Source organism: Vicugna pacos, chromosome 34, assembly GCF_048564905.1.
Source record: "Vicugna pacos chromosome 34, VicPac4, whole genome shotgun sequence".
Taxonomy (NCBI): Eukaryota; Metazoa; Chordata; class Mammalia; order Artiodactyla; family Camelidae; genus Vicugna; species Vicugna pacos.
The window spans coordinates 7,855,824-7,868,378 of record NC_133020.1 but is presented as its reverse complement, the minus strand read 5'-3'; the positions used below and the strand labels follow the sequence as shown (position 1 = coordinate 7,868,378).

Below are 12,555 nucleotides of genomic sequence, written 5' to 3'. Positions count from 1 at the left end.
AGGAATACAAGTGTCAACAATAATATCTGATGAGAAATTATAGCAAGAAATAGTATCAAATGTATGGTGTTTCAGATTCAACTTTGTTTAACCTCTGGTCCCCAGACAACTTCAAACTCCTAACAAAAAGCGTTATTTTGTCCTATGGTGTTCATTACATCCAGACGATTGCTATTATCTTTTAAAATGATTAACAGTTCTACCGAGAGGCTAAAAGAAAGCATAGAGCAGTAAGAGCTGATGTTAATAATCATACCAGTTCCTCTTATTAACCTCTAAATGTATATCTCCAAAAGCTTTTAAAAAGTGCTTTAGAGAAATTAAAGAGTTGGTCATTCCATATACAACAATTTAACGTTTTCTTGGCACCACCTGATCAGTCCTTAGATTCAAAATTAAAAAGCTGATACTCCCACCCTTTACGGTACAACCTTCTTAAGGGTAGACATTAGTCTATTGGTTTTCATTACCCACATACACTTTGAATAGAAAGAACACTAATTATTAACTAGTAAATATTAACTACATGGATTGTTAAGATTAATCAATGACTAACTCTTGATAAATTCTAAGTTTTTTTTCTATTGTTTTCTCATAAACTGTTTTAAAAATTCTTTACATCTACATACAATGCAAATGTCATTTTGACTTGTGAATAACAAAAAAGGGGCATACGCACTGCCCTGTGTCCCTCCACATTTAAATCTCTTCAAATGAATTCTTCTCACCACTTTAATTCCATAGTTCTTCCCAGTCTTCAGAACTCTGCTCCCTTTTCTTCTTGCTTTCTCCCTTAGGGTTGAAAGCTTGACATCTCTGGGACCTTACTGATTTCTACTCAAAGATGTCAGCTAACAGAGCCATTGTTAGGAACTCCTTCGTGACAGGCTTCCTATTAATTTAACTTGAAACTTTATTAGGTTAGTACATTCAAACTTCAACTCTTTTCACTCTGTTCATTGCAGACAGAGAAAGAGGGGCAGTCATTGAAGACAAAGGGTCAGAAAGTCCAAAGATAAGTAAAAATAAAATGTAAATGCAAAACTCACTTTTCTTACTCCCACTTGTTTTAACCCAGACTGATTTTTGCCCTTCAGATGAAGGGTGGTATTGGTGATTTTTCTTTCCGAATATAGATTTAGAAGAATTGTCCCATCTGCCCTGGTCTCACTTTTTTTTTTCCTCTTGTGATAGGTTTATTCTTTAATTTGTTCCAAAAGCATCTTTTAGGCATCATTCCCAACAGTGCTAGTGATGGGGGAAAAGGAATTTATATTCCAGTTGGTGAAGCAATAAACAGACACTAAATGATACAACAGTTTAAGGCTGTGTAACTTGCTAGGAAATTTTAATAGATTTGACCCTTGACCAACGCTGAGATTTGGGGCACTGACCAAAATCTGAGCATAACTTTTGATACTCCCAAATTTAACTACTAACAGCCTACTGTTGGCTGGAAGCCTTACTAACATAAACAGTTGACTAACACATAGTCTGTATGTTGTATACATATCTATATATATTTTTATGCATTCGTGACATAACTTTTTCTTAATTTTTTTTGGTATTTCTAGTCTATGCAATTTGTTTGTAAATTTTTTCAAATTGTCACAAATCTCCAAAAAACTTTCCAATATATTTGCTGAAAAAAAGCCTTGTGTACTAAGTGGACCCATGTAGTTCAAACCCATGCTGTTTAAGGGTCCAGCTGCACTTAAGAGAAATACCACGGTGATGAATCTAAAAGTATCATAAAAGCTCTCTTGAAAAAAAATTTTGTATTTTATTTAGTCTGGATTATTTAGACCTAATTCTCTGTCACAAAAGCAGTTGACTAACTGGATTAGGACTGGGATTTGGATTTTGGATCTTAGATGTTTAATTAAAATTCAATTTTCAGAATTTCCAAGAGGTTATAATTTCCTTATTCTGTTGATCCTCACACCTCTTTTTCTGAAGAGTCTGAAAACACAGAAATGTATCAAGAGCATGGGCTCTTGGAACATTAAGTCCTATAAAATTTGCTATTTGGGATTAGATGATTTTTACTAGAAATAAAGATTATTTTCCCTTTCCAGAGATATTCATCAAAAATAACTGCTTTCCAATTATGATTGACAAAGTGTTTTCTTCCTTTGTCCTTCTCTCATAATTGACCTATTAGAGAGTGAATAAGACAAAAGACATTGTATATGCCTAACTGAATACAAAAGTCATACAAATTTTACCTGGGAACTTCTACCAACTCCAAAGAAATGCTGATTTTATAATGCAATACTGTTAAAAAGGGAGCTAGGTTCCAAAGAAGAAAATGCTAATAGTTCTGTACACAATTTGCTATGTAAATATTTGAGGAAATCAGTCAAAATATTGCAAGACATATAAAAGTACATTTAATAAGTTTAGTAATCCAAATATTAATAAATTTTTAAAATAATTTGGATACTTTTACATCTGTTCAATTTTAAGGCTGATTTTTCCAATACCATTCAATTTACTCCCTGACATCTGAACTTTACAAGTTATAGAACATCCTTACATATTTTATTTTAAGTCTCATAGCAAGAGTGTGAGATATTATCAATCTCACTTCACAGATAAAGACACTAAGGTTAGAGATATTCAGAGATTTGCAAATAGCTGTAACTTTATCAAGCTTGGGACTCAAAAGCCTACAAGCCTAGGCAACTTTTCAGAGCTGCCTCTCTCTCATCTAAATGCCAACAGGAAAAAAAAAACCTTAAGCAATAATTTCTTTGAAAATCAAAGTAACACCTGAAATTTTGCAATTTTTCTTAATTCTAAAGAAACGTTTTTACCTCATTATCATAGAAACCATCAAGAGCTCAATTCGGGAATTACTAGTCTGGACACTTGCAAAAAGTATGTGACACCTAATTATGAAATATTTTAACAAAATAGCTAGAAGTAAATTCCAAATGGATTCATATATCATAAGGGCATCAAAAGAGTACCCATATTCAAGTAAATGCCATAAACATCCTCAACACTATTCAAGTGGATCTATTTTGTTTCAACACAAAACACATGTCAATTTATATATATATCCAAGTGCTGTGCAGTCACTTAGAGACGAACTAATATTGCAAGAAATGAAGGAGAGGATGGTAAAGACCTTTAGCCCACCTACTGGCTTGGCCAAAGGCTCTGAATCCGTCTCAGGTTTATTTCAAATGAGTTGTGTCAAAGGTTACCCACAGGCCATTTTACAGTGATTTATAGCTGATGTCTGCAAATCTCCTTTTATTTTAATGGTAACCTCAATAAAGTCATTAAGGCATTCTTTGTCTTCACAGCAGTGACCAGAAGGGAACTGATGTCTTTAAAAAATTCTAAGGGTGATGACTATTTATATAGAATGTCAGTTAAGGACAGTTTTTATGTTGCTCCCTGGAGACAAGAAATTTTTTTCTCAACATATTGAAGATGCTTAGCTTGATTATATATTCTGCCTATCTTTGTTATAATATTAAATTCAAGGTATAGGCCAAAGAAAATTCAATACAGATGAAAAGGCTTAGAACTGAGCATCAGGTAAGAGTCTGATTTCAATTATAATGATCTCAAATTTGTGTTAAAGCTCTCACAGCATAATGATTCTTAAGTGTCTGTATTGAGTTAAGCATATCATGAAGCATGAGGAATTGCAAGATTGATTTATCAGATATTCATTTAAGAAATAGTCAATTATAATAATTAATGTGTAGTGAAACTCAGCTGTAACGCCTCATGTTTAATTTTTCCCAACCCATAACATTAAAAGAATAATACATTTCACAGTCTGGATGGCATAAAAGATTTTTTTTTACAGCAACTGTTTAATGGTATGAGTTTCGATGATATCTTTTAAACTGAATTAAGGAGGAAGAACGAGCATATTTACCTTACATTCAACTTTATTTTGAATGTTGCTTTGGGTCATTAGATTGCCAAATAAAGTGAACCTGTATTCTTGATTATTATAGTAAAGAATGAATATATGTATATATATATATGTTTGTATGTAATATCCATAATGTTTATATATAATATAAACAAATGTGTGAGTATGTATTGGTGAAATATTTCTCTGCCATATTTGAGTTAGACTGGCATAAGAGGGAAGCAGAGAAAGATAATCTTAAAAATATGAGGGAAAACCAAAAATTTCCCTCCTAAAACTTTGTTTGAACTGTCAGTTAAACAATGTAACAAAAGCAGCCTATATTGGTGTAAGTCTGTGTCTCTCATTTCAGCGCACAGTTAATTCTTCAACATGCATAAGGGAGGAAATTCACTTGAAGATGTATTCATAGTAAATGCATAGGCCAGAGTGCTAATTAATTAGTTTAGACCTGACCAGAACATTGCTGAGTTTTTTAAGGTACCCTTTTTCTAATTAGAAGAAACCTCAAAAAGCAAATTTCACTATCAGAATCAGGGCAAAACGCAGCAGTGAGTACAGCCCGCCCTCCAGAGCCGCGGGTTCCACATCCACAGATTCAGCCAACTACAGCTGACACAGAGGACCGACTGTCCTATACCACTTTACATAGGGCAGTCGAACATCCATGGATTTTGGGTGGCCAGGGAGGTCCTGGAACCAATCCCCCGCAGATACCAAGGGAAGACTGACTGTACTTCACTCAGACCATAGTTAGGGCTGGTAAATGATGCATTTTTTGCTTCATGGTATCCCTCAAATGATCAGAACACTCATATTTCCTAAATCTAGTATAGCTCATCTAGACTGACGGGATGAGCAATAACAAATCTTACTTTCTTGTTCCATGACTGTTCTGTATGCAAGGTCTTTCTACGTAGTACAATAGTACTGTTTCACTTTTCTTAGGTACAATCGTATTCTGTTCATTCTGCACTGAGAGTTGCCTCCGATGATCCAAGATACTGATCTTTGGCCTAAGGGGTCCTAAACTCAGTCATATTTTTGGACATAATATTTTAGCTTACTTCCACAGAGGGTTTGCTTATTTGTGTGTTTGTTTATTCTTCAACAGAACTACAGCAATGGTTACATGTCAAGTATTATGCTGGGTAGTAAGGGTGAATGAGATATAACACCTGCCCTCAAGGGACTCACAGTCATTCAAGGGAAGTGTTATAAGGGTGTTTTAAGGGTGCTGTGATATTACACAAGGAGAGTGTATCTGTGCAGTGTGGTCACATATGATGGAATCACCAATTCTACATAGAGATGATATTGAGATAGATCTTATGAGTTGGTGCCAGGCAGGAGAGAAACGTCGAATGAAGAGGGCAAAAGCATTCCAGAGAGGTAGAATGGCACAAACACGGGCAAAAAGAGGTGAAATAAAATGATATATGAGGAAGCGATTCCATTCGGAGATCCAATTGCTGGGACTGGGAGAAAGGCAGAAGTAATAAATGAGGCTAGTGAGGAGAATGGGGCCAGATCACAGAAGGCCATGGTAGGGCGGTTAGATTTCATCCTCTAGACATTTTTAACTTTACGTTTTCATTCTTCTTAAGTTCATTCCCAAAGTTCTAGAGATGCATTACAGTCAACCTATTTGTTTCTTTAAAATTCAGAGGAAATTCAACCTATGTGTCTTTGCACAGGCTGTCTGACTTTCCTTTGAAAACCTTCTACACAACACATCTCCTGGAAGTCTTTCCTTACCCTATTTCCTCCCCGGCTGTGTTGGGAACTTTCTTCCTTTCCTCCCTATTTTATTAACTGTGCATTCTAAGTGAATCTTGTTTGTACAAACAGGATTCAAATACATTTTGAAGGAATATTTTAAAAAACATTTAAAAATATTTCTTTTTGCTCATTAAATTCCTCAGTGTTTTATTGTATATGCCTAGAATTCTAGAAAATAACATGGTTACACCAAAGGCCCAAAAGCTTACCTGACAATAGCTAAAAAATATATTATTGAATTTAAAAAATTATACAGATAGCTTCTCTTAGATAATGTTGCATTAATAAATATAACCACAAAAACAAACAGTGAAAATTATGTCACAGTGATAACTAAGGTTTCAATTCCTATTATTAAGATTGAGTTGTGTAATATAAACATTTCACTTAGTAAACATTTATTGAGCTCGTATTATGGGCCAGCCACTTAAATTCAATGGGGAAAGGAAGTGTTCCTAATATAATCAATTTTATGGAATTGATCTTTCCTTCACTTAGTTTGTTGCAAGTCCGTAAATTATAGTCCCATATATAGCAGATCAGAATTCCAGCTCACTGCAACTCTATGAATGCTAATAGAAAAAGACAAGCAAAACCAAATCAAACAAAAATTACCAGAGGTTCTCTTAAAATTGGATCAGAACCATCCTTTTTAGATAAATGACAGCACTATGTGCGTGAAAACTGGCACTAAAAATTCCACCATTTGACCCAAAATTCTTTTCTTGCCCTGTATTTATATAGGGTTGACCTGAATTTTGAGCTCCCACAGACTTAAAATGAAACTTTGATCCTCAAAAGAGTTGCATGGGGAAGTTTAGAAAACAAAAATCAGTACCTATTTAAGGACATTCCTATTGCTGTCACAAGGCTTTTTTATACATGCTTCACAACAGCAATTTTTCCTTATGTTATTTTAGGTGCTACTGGAAATACCACAAGATAAAATTTTTTGCAGTATTTCATCCCTTCTATTTTTGGTCTCAATTTCTTTTTCTCCATTTATGGAATATTTATGAAATATCTGCACTATCAAAAGTCATCAAAATTACTCAACAAACCATACCAGCTCAAATTATATAATAAAATAGAAAAAAAGAAAATTCGTTGGTTATTGAAAGGCCTGGTATTTAAATGAAAGTCTCATATGGAATCTCAGTACTGATCACTGGTCCTGCAAAGAACTCTAACAGAACTTTAGTAAAAAGTATTTCGTGGTTTTATGAAAATGTAAGGTTTTTCATCTTTTCTGGTATTGGCAAACAATGGGGTGGGGGGATACAATTTTTTTCCTATTTAAGTATACATTTTTTTTCCTCTTCATACTGTTTTGGTAATGGAAAACCTGTAAAACGAAAATTCTGGTCCTCATTTTCTCTAAATTTAGTGAGCTCATCCTTATCCTTTGGTTTGAGAAACCATAATCATAAAGGATGAACTGCTGAGTTCTGAAAAAGTCACCCAATGGAATCAGCTAGCCCATAGCTGTAAGTTGCAAGGGCTAAAAGCTACAGGATATTGCAACTGTAAGTCTTGCAACTCTTAAGGGGAGGGGAGTGTAATTCTAAGAAGCATTCAATTATATTATCTACAAGGATGTCCAGGACTAGGAAGCGGGTACATTCTTTCCCTGAGAATCTGAGGACATGTAAGTTCGATTCAGGTTAAAGAAAACAGCTATGATACTTTGCCACTTGCATTTTCAGGCATGCTGCTTTCCCAGCAGCACTCTGTCAAACAAGTTCTGAGCAATATTCAATATTCTGAGTCATTAAGAATGCAATTTTCAAATTTAATATTTATGATTAAAATTTCCATGAGTGAAATCCTTTCTTTAGTACAGAAAAAATTTCAAATCTATTTTTAAGTAAAACTAGAGAACTATAAAAGTATTCCCTATTTCAAAAAAAAAAAGAGCTTTTCTGCATTTTGAATGTTATTCTATATCTCCTTTGCTCTTAAACTTTAAGATACATGACATAAGGAACGTGTGCTTGCAAATTTCCCTGATCATATTAAGCAGACCCTAGCAATAACTCACCGTCAAGGTGAATTACACCACTTACTGTCCATCTCTTGAAGCCATTTCCCCCCACATTTAATGCTAATCAAGTTACACAACTTTTCTGGTCTTTGTTTAAAAAACTACGATTAAGAATGACTGTGTTCTTTAGTTGATTATTAGAAGAAATGAGTAACTGCAGGAATGATGATGGAGAAGTTCACTACAACTTTTTGGACAGGCTCTGGATTAACTTAAGTTAACTTTGTGCAATTAATGCCACTACCATATTGTATGTGCATGAGAAAATGTGAAAAGAGGCATAACTAAAAAAGAATCTTACTTTATAGAATATAATACAATAAGATAGATACATTAGAAGTTTGTGTATAAACTCAATGTAAGTATAATAAATAGAATTTTAAGTGCATTATGAATGTACATGCTTAAATAAACCATATACTGAATTTTTAACAAGAAAATAAACACATTATTTATACAAGTTTTACATAAACTTAAGAAAAGTTTTTTTTTAAGTGGGTGGCATTCCATGTTTATAGGACAAAAGGTGTGACATTATTTATACAAGTTTTACATAAACTTAAGAAAAGTTTTTTTTAAGTGGGTGGCATTCCATGTTTATAGGACAAAAGGTGTGACTTTAATAAAGCTTATAACTGGAGGAAGGGAGAAGGGAGGTGGGAGAGAGAGAGACAGAGAGTGAGAGAGAGAGACAGAGAGTAAGAGAGAGCGTGTGATTCACTTTGCAAGAATGCTGTCCTGTCCAAAATGCTCAGTTCAGGACACTGCAGGTTTATCCCAATGACAAAAATAATGTTATTCATAACTTTAAAACTACCCTGTTGTAACTGTTTTAAGTTTGCAGCACATTTTTCACTAATTGTTTTTAAAGACAGCTAAAAGTCTGCTGCACTTGGGCAGATCCACTGAAATCACACTGGGTTACAAAGTTTGGGGTAAAAATCAAAAATTAAAAAACTAGTATCAAAACTAAAAATCTGATTAGAAATTAGGGTCTGTTTTCTTATGTGACTTGTTAATCTACTCAAAAGACGTTAAGGAAAATAAGAATTCTAAAACTCATGAGTTCTAATATATGGCAATTATTTGTTAAGGTGACGATTTAAAAATCAACACTTTTTTTTAGTACCAAAACACTCACTCCAAAAACTCAACCACGCCATTTGCTTCATATAGGTGGTGACAGGTACTATCAATTGTGAGTGTTTTCTTATATTACTAATGAAAAAAGCTGATAAAGTGAATCCAAAGAAAACCCACGATGTATTCTAGGTTAAATCCATACTGCAGGCCCTTACTTGCTGCTCTTAACAGACTGTAGGTGACTGTCTTTTTCTGTCTGGATCCCTCACCACATGCCTCACCACCTACACACTGCTCCATGAGGACCGAGATCTGTCTACCCCGTTCACCAGTATCCTCAGGTGCTAGGACTCTGACATACACATAGATTAATAGATATTTGTTGAATTAAATTTTGTCTCACTAATGGCAAGGTCCAGGATATGTCATTAGGGCTCAGATTCCAGGGTGTTTCTAGGGAAGTAATGCAGACATGCTTAAAATATTAATTGATTGATCCAAAGGATAAAAGGAAAAGACATAATACCCTAAGAAAGGAAGACAATGAGTAGATAATTACAAGAGTTTAACAAGTGGTATGACACACGGAAAAGATCAAATTTCTCTTTAAAAGTGAACGCACTTAGAATAGAATTCAAACTCTTTAACATGAAACAGCCCTATATGACGCGGTCTTTCTCATTCCTAACTTCATTTCTGATTCTCCCTCACGCTCACTGCATTTCAGCTACCCCAGCCCGTTTTCTAAGCCTGGATTCTGTCACCTCGCCCACACGCGAGGGTCTCTGCAACAGCGGGTCCTCCTGTTTGGAGTATCTTTTCCTCAGACCTCTGCAGGTACTTTCCTGTGCACGACTACCGTCTCAGAGAGGGCTTCCCTCTTACTCTGTGTCTCAGGGAGAGTCCCTTGCCTGTCCTCGGCACTCTTTCACCACGTTTTATTTCCTTCATAGCACTTACTAATATCTGAAATTATCTGTTTAATTGCTCACAGTTTATCACTTCCCATTAGACTGCACGATCTTAAGACAAACTGTCCTGTTCACAGCTGTAGGAGCTGTGGTTCTACTGTCCTGAACTGAACTTGGTACACAACGGGCACGCGTTCATCAGTGAACGGAGGATGTAAGCATAGGGCGCCAGAGCACCGGAAAGGACGGAGAACGAGAGAAGAACAGAGCTGAGAGCCGGAAATCAATTCCCAGTGATACTGCCTGTCTCTCTATTAAACCACACCTGAAGTCAGAATACCTTTTTAAAATAAAGTTATTTATATTAATTAATAATAAATGTTTAATAAAGAAACAAAACTTTTTTTTTTTTTTTTTTTTACTGTGACTGAATATGTTTCCTTTCAGCTTAATCCAGTTTGGGTTGGGCTTTCTACTACTTAACTAACAAATACAGTAGTCATTTAAGTGAAGCCGTAATTTGAAATCCAGGAAAGCTGATTACAGTTCCATTTAAATAAGAATATTGTTGACACTGAGTTACTCTGAATAATGACGCCACTTCATGGAGTGGTGGACTCCCTGTGTCGTTGATGGAGACTAGGCAGAGGCAAAGTGACCTTGTGACAGAGTTACTGTGTGTTGGATGGAATACTTCCTGAATTTCCTTCTTACTTAAACTTCCATAATTCTATAAACAAAACATCTGATACATTTTGTTATATAAATAAAACTTCTGAATACGTTGAGTTTTGCATCTGTCTTAGGTAACATCTCTTTGACTCTTACATTCACATCTGTTTACTGTACTGCTTTCTTTCCATTCTTTATTTCATAATACTTAAAAATATTAGAATGCTTTGCTCTCTCTAGAGAAAAATCTACTGATGAAATTTAACAAATAAATATGCATATATCCTATTTCCCATCAATCTAATAAGGTATTAATATGTGTTGTCATGTAGAGAATGAATCTATACTTCGGGGCAGCTCTGTGAAAGAGACTACTAAAATTCTTCCTGTTTTACGAATAGGAGAGAATGAGTAAGCAGAATGTGTTCAATTACATGGAGAGAGAGACTCAGACCCGAGCTTTAGAGCGGGCTGTCATCCACAGTTTCACTTCTCAATCTATTCATCAGTTCTAGCACAGGTCAAGGCTAAAGGGGGAAAAGGGGGTGAATCAATAGTTCAAATGATCAATAATTTAAGATGGAAAATTAAACACTTTAATTGATTTGAAGACTGTTTTAGGAAGCTCGAATTGTAAATGATTCCCTAAAAGGAAAGAAGACCACAGAAGTGCACTTTTGCTGTCTCAGTCTCTGACGTGTTAATGACTTGGTTTAGCCGCGATGTTTCTTGGTGCTGTACCAGCCAGTCCTCCTGTACAGGGACATCCCTTCACATTGTTCGGTTTTTCTTCCCTATACTATTTAGGGTTTAACAGCAAAATGAGTTAAATGCTTAGCTTTTTGGATGGTAAATCTGTTTTGGGTTAGACCTATTTTCGATGACAACTTCCACTTTAAAAAATGTGATTCTGTGACTCTTCCCGTGTCTGCACAGGCTCAACCTCCTCTGGCTTTCCCCATAGTTTGCATTATTAAAAAGCTCTGACGTGGCTCATCAGAGCTGGCTGCCGTGTTCTAGACAGGTTCCTGTCAAAACAAAATCAGTATACTGGGGAACACAGGCCAGGCCAGCTAAATTCAGGGGACACTACCTAAATCCCTCTGTGTATTTTTCCTTTTTTAAAAAAAAAAATGCCAAAATTATAACTAGTCTGTCTCTTTGCTGTATAATTTTTTATTGTTTTTATGTTACAAATGTGACCCATCCCCCTCTTTCTGGGTCATAACAATGTATCACCAAATGACCTACTTGGACATTTAATACCACTGCGCTCAGACAAGCTGCTGTTTAAGTACCCAACTGTTTGAGATTCCTGTTAAATGAACACAGATGAAAAGGAAAGGAGGAGGCTCATCACAGGGGTTCTGCTGATAACACTTCATTTAACATATTTCAGTTTAGCAACGTGGGACCACGAAAAGAAAAAAAACTATTTTGTTCAAAATGACAGGGCTACTGTGTGATACCTACTGGAAACATGCCCCACCCAGGAAGAGATGACAAGGATAGTGGCCACATTTAGAGTCTTAACTCTATGGGGTGATTCCTCTCAAATGAGTTCACCTCTTGAGTCCGACACATCCATATCGCACCTCAAAGGCTCACAAAATTGTTATTTCATAGATGTTGAAATATGGGGGAAGGAGGGGTGTTCAACAGCTATTCAACAAAGCACAGAGCAGCTGAACAGGGTAAGATGTTCAGAAGATTCTGGCATTTAACTGATATGCCGGACAGTGTTTCAAGCAGAGGACTAGAAAGTGGCCAATTTAAATGTGGTTACTGTTACCTGAGACCAACATTCCATTCTGTTTCGAAGTTTTAGGAGAAAGGAGATCCACAAAAGTACTAGGTCCAATAGTTTCAGGAAGGATCAGTGATTTTATTTGATCTTATATACACAGACAAATGGACGCCCCTCTTTGACTAACGCTATTCAAGCACTGTGGATTACTCAGAAGCACTACATTCGGAGACCAGTGCTAGCTCTGTGTAGTGAGTAACGATTATTTGAGTTCTTGACCTGAAAAGCTCTAAGAATAAGTCAAGTAGTAGTAGTCCAGGAATTTTTACATGCTGGAAATCACATCTCCAGCAGTTACTGCTACTAAACATTTTCCACGGCCAGGTGAAATGTGAAAATGCTAAATGAAGTT

The 12,555-nt window shown here is 35.6% G+C and overlaps 1 protein-coding gene across 12 annotated transcripts in view; it reads right to left on the bottom strand.

Annotated features, from left to right (window-relative positions):
* The window catches only part of SOX5 (SRY-box transcription factor 5), a 377,294-nt gene that overhangs the window by 49,323 nt on the left and 315,416 nt on the right, over positions 1-12,555 (bottom strand). The window lies entirely within an intron of this gene.